Raw genomic sequence first — 5,000 nt, 5'->3', positions numbered from 1 at the left:
TTTTTTATTAATTTCTAATTATTTCTCTTGTAGTTTATTTATTTTTCTATTTCCTATCTTCACTGGGCTATTTTCCCTGTTGGAGGCCTTGGGCTTATAGCATCCTGCTTTTCAAAATAGGGTTGTAGCTTAGCAAATAATAATAATAATAATAATAATAATAATAATAATAATGATAATAATAATAATATTAAACTTCCAACTGTGGCTCTCTCCATTGTACTATCAGAACTGAGTCATTTCTCTTCCACCAAAGCCAATCTTCCTGATCAGCTAATCCAGGTTCGTAGGTTTTCGGAATCCTTCGAAGTCTGGCCAGGAGTTTGGGTCCTATATTGTTGCCTCCCGAATATCCCATAGTTAGTTAGGGTTCCTTAAACCTTAAGTATGGTTTAATTTCCTTTGGTATTATCAATTAATTAGTTTTTACATTAAATTATTATTTTCTTAATTTTATTTTTCATGCAGTCTATGGAATAATTGGTGGTTTCCCATCCATAGGCAGTGGCGTAGTTAAGGGTGGGCATGGGTGGGCACGTGCCCACCCATGAGAACCATGTGCCCACCCAGGTGCCCACCCACTGGCCACGGCCAATCTAAGGCATCTCCATTGGCAAAATATGTTTAAATATGATAAATTCTGTCCCCAACAGGAATATGCCTCATGATTTTAAAAACTCTGAAAGGTGATAGAGTAATATTTTTAGCGTAATAAAATGTTATCCTTTGTGCATATATCTCAATGAAATAGGTTTACTTTTTGGAGATATGTATTCCATTTCGTCTTGCATGATTGCTTTTATATCCGGAATGAAGAAGAAATGTTAGTGAGTATTTTCACATAAACTCTTACGAAAATAAAATATTTAAAATGTGTCAATGTATATACATATATATATATATATATATATATATAATATATATATATATATATATATATATATATATATATATATATATATAAATATATATATATATATATATATATATATATATATATATATATATATATATATATTATATATATATATATATATATATACAGTATATATATATATATATATATATATATATATATATATATATATATATATATATATATATATATATAAAACAGTCGGAGATGGTGGAGAAGGATTGGACTGGATTGGTGATAGGAAATTAGCAGACCTACTGTAGGTTGATGGCGCTATCCTTATTAGCACAATACCACAGGATTTGCAATGGGCTAGGATATGCTGATTGCGTTGGTATAATTAGCAGAACACCACAGGATTAGCAATGGTTGCTCTTCGAATGCAAGAAATATCCCTTGAGGTTGGTCTCTAGATAGATAGAAGAAAGACAGAGATGATGAGAACGGAGTATGCAGTGGAAGATGAAGTATCATTGGAAGGAGAAAGGATTAATGAGGTAGAATCATTCAAGTATCTAGGAACTATGATCTCCAATGCAGGGTCTCTAGAATTAGAGTTTAGTAAAAGATTGAAAAATCAGACAAATGGCTAGACAAAGTAAAATTTGGAAATCAAATCGCCTGACATTACATATAAAAATCAGACTATACATCAGTTTAGTAAGATCGGTGTTACTGTACAGACATGAGTCATGGTATGGCAATGAAACAATCTCCAATAGATTTAGTAGATTAAAAAAAAAAAAAAAAAAAAAAAACAGAAGTTTCTGATGTGCTTACATACTGTATATAAATGTTTGTATATATACTTATGAAGACAATATTTAAATATGAATATTAAAAGGACAAATTCTTACATATTCCATATTCCCAAGTAATGTTGCGATACTAAAGTTAATTCAGACTAATCAGTCAGTTTGGAATTTTGTGCCAAGATATGCGTATGCGGAATTTCGCTACATTTATCCATTGTACCAATATCGATTTAATTTAATCCCTGATTCATCTTAATCAGATTCAATTAAGAACCTTTTTTGAGCTAATTTCGAAGTTCTTACTCTTTCAGAAATATAATCATTTTTCATTAGATTTACTACAATCAGCTAACCTTGACTTGGCAAAAGCTGTGGAATTATTATTATTATTATTATTATTATTATTATTATTATTATTATTATTATTATTATTATTATTATTATTATTATTATTAGGCTACCACCCGGAAGGCCTCAACCCTAATTGGAAGAGCAGGATGCTACAGGCCCAAGGTGACCAACAGGGAAAATAACCCAGTGAGGAAAAGAAACAAGGAAAAACAAAAATATTTTAAGAACAGCAACGACATCAAAATAAATAATTCCTATATGAACTATATAAGCTTTAACAAAACAAGAGTAAGAGAAAAACTATAGGATAGTGTGCCCTAGTGTACCCTCAAGCAAGACAACTCTACTCCAAGACAGTGACAGACCATGTTACATAGGCTATGACCACTACGCAGACTAGAGAACAATGGTTTGATTTTGGAGTGTCCTTCGCCTAGAAGAGCTGCTTACCGTAGCTAAAGAGTCTCTTCTACCCTTACCAAGAGGAAAGTAACCACTGAACAAATACCATACAATAGTTAACACCCCTTGGGTAAAGAAGAATTGTTTGGTAATCTCAGTGTTGTCAGTTTTATGAGGACAGAGGAAAATCTGTAAAGAATAGGTAGACTATTCTGTGTATTGTTTAGGCAAAATTAAAATGAACCGTAACAGAGAGAAGGACCCAATGTAGCACTGCCTGGCCAGTCAAAAGACCCAATAACTCTCTAGCGGTAGTATCTCAACCGGTGGCTGTAACAGTTCAGCTTGAAGAGATGCGTTAAGGTCCATCTTGTTTTGATACTTCAGAGTTTAGACCATCAAGGAAACGTAGGAGTTTTACAAAATTGCATGAGTTTGTTGTTGTTGATTCAATTGGAAAACAGTCAGGAAGCACACACTTTGATTTCATTTGCTAAGGATTCACCATTTTTCAATTTTTTTTTTATTTTTTTGGTGGCGATATTATAATCACCATTTTTTATATTTTCTATTTTTTTTTGGTGGCGATATTATAATTACCATTTTTTATATTTTCTATTTTTTTTGGTGGCGATATTATAATCACCATATTTTTTGTGCCGATATAATCACTATTTTTTTTTTCTTTTTTTGGATGATATAATCACATTTATTTTTTTTTTTTTTTGGTGGCGAAATTATAATCACCATTTCTTTTTTTTGTGATATAATCACTTTTTTTTTTTTTGTTTGGTGGCTATATTATAACCACCATTTTTTTTTTTTGTGGCGATATTATAATCACCATCTTTTTTTATTTTTTTTTGGCGATATTATAATCACTTTTTTTTTTGTTTTTTTGTGGCGATATTATAAACACCCCTTTTTTATATATTTTTTTTTGGGGGGGGTGGCGATATTATAATCACCATTGTTTTTTTTGTCTTGGTGGCGATATTATAATCACTCTTTTTTTTTTTGGCGATATTATAAACTTTTTTTTTTTTTTTTTTTTTGGTTGCGATATTACAATCACCAATTTTTATACTTTTTATTTTTATTTTTTTTTTTTTGGTGGCGATATTATAATCACCATTTTTTATATTTTTTATTTTTTCTTTTTGTGGCGATATTATAATCACCACTTTTTTGTTTTTTGTTTTTTGGTGGGCGATATAATCACCATTTTTTTTTTTGGTGGCGTTATTATAATCACTTTTTTATATATATTATTTTTAGAATCTTTTTTTTTTTTTTTTTTTTTGCTGCTTCTCCTCCTCCTCTTGCTGCTGTTCTTTTTTTTATATTTTTTCAGGATTTTTTGTTTTTTTGCTGCTTTTGTTCCTGCTGTTTCTCATGACCCCCAGCTGTTTATATATTCTGTTCGCTCATAACTGATTCTGTTTGCTACTAATAAATGTAGCTGCTAATTACTGCTGCTGCTAGCTGCAGTCTCTACCATTGCTAGCTGCTGCATGCTGTTGCTTTCTGCTACTAGCTGCTGCTATTTGCTACTGCAAGCTGCTGTTGCTAGTGCTGCTGCTTGCTGCTGCTGCTTGCTGCTGCTACTACTCTGCTGCTCTTGCTTGCGGCTGCTGCTGCTGATGCTTACTGCTTTTGCTGCTGCTTTTGCTAGCTGCAGCTGCTGCTACTATTGGTAGCTGCAGCTGCTGACACCATTGGTAGCTGCTACTGCTTTTGCTAGCTGCTGCTGCTGCTGCTTCTGCTAGCTGCTGTTGCTGCTGCTTACTGCTTGCTTCTGCAGACTGCTGCAGCTGCTGCTACCATTGGTAGCTACTGCTGCTTTTGCTAGCTGCTGCTGCTGCTTTTTCTAGCATCAGTTGCTGCTACCATTGGTGGCTGCTGTTGGTTTTTGCTAGCTGCTGCTGCTGCTGCTTACTGCTGCTTCTGCAGACTGCTGCTGATGTTGCTTTTGCTAGCTGCAGCTGCTGCTACCATTGGTAGCTGCTGCTGCTTTTGCTAGCTGCTGCTGCTGCTGCAGCCGCTCGCTACTGCAACTGTTGCTGTTGCAAACTAGCATCTGCGGCTTGCTGTTGCTCCTAGCTGCTGCTAGCTGCTTCTGATAATGGCTGCCACTTGCTGCTGCTAACTTCAGCTGCGGCTGCTGCTAGCTACTGCTAATTGTTTCTTTTGCATTGCTGCTGGTTCTGCTACTGCTGCTAACTTCTGCTGCTAGCCGCTGCTAACCGCTGCTAACTTATGCTAGCTGTTACTATCTTCTGCTCCTGCTATTTGATGCTCCACAGCTGCGAGTTCCTAAAGATTTGGACTGATGCTGCCCACCTAACCATGAATGCCTACCTCCAAAAGATGCAGCTTCTCTTCCCAGCTAAAGATGTCTTGGTTCAACCTCCAAGAACTTGTCTGCATACTAGAAGAATCCCAGTTTCATCCCTCTGCATAGTCAGTCTTCTAGATTATTCCCCCAGAACCACCGGGAGGTTGGTATCCAAAGGAATAGGTCTAGATATCCGACAATTTGTACACTTGACAATGGTCCTGTACATCAACCTCCA

This window comes from Palaemon carinicauda, chromosome 34 (assembly GCF_036898095.1).
Source record: "Palaemon carinicauda isolate YSFRI2023 chromosome 34, ASM3689809v2, whole genome shotgun sequence".
In the NCBI taxonomy this organism is placed as follows: Eukaryota; Metazoa; Arthropoda; class Malacostraca; order Decapoda; family Palaemonidae; genus Palaemon; species Palaemon carinicauda.
This window is presented reverse-complemented; position numbering follows the sequence as displayed.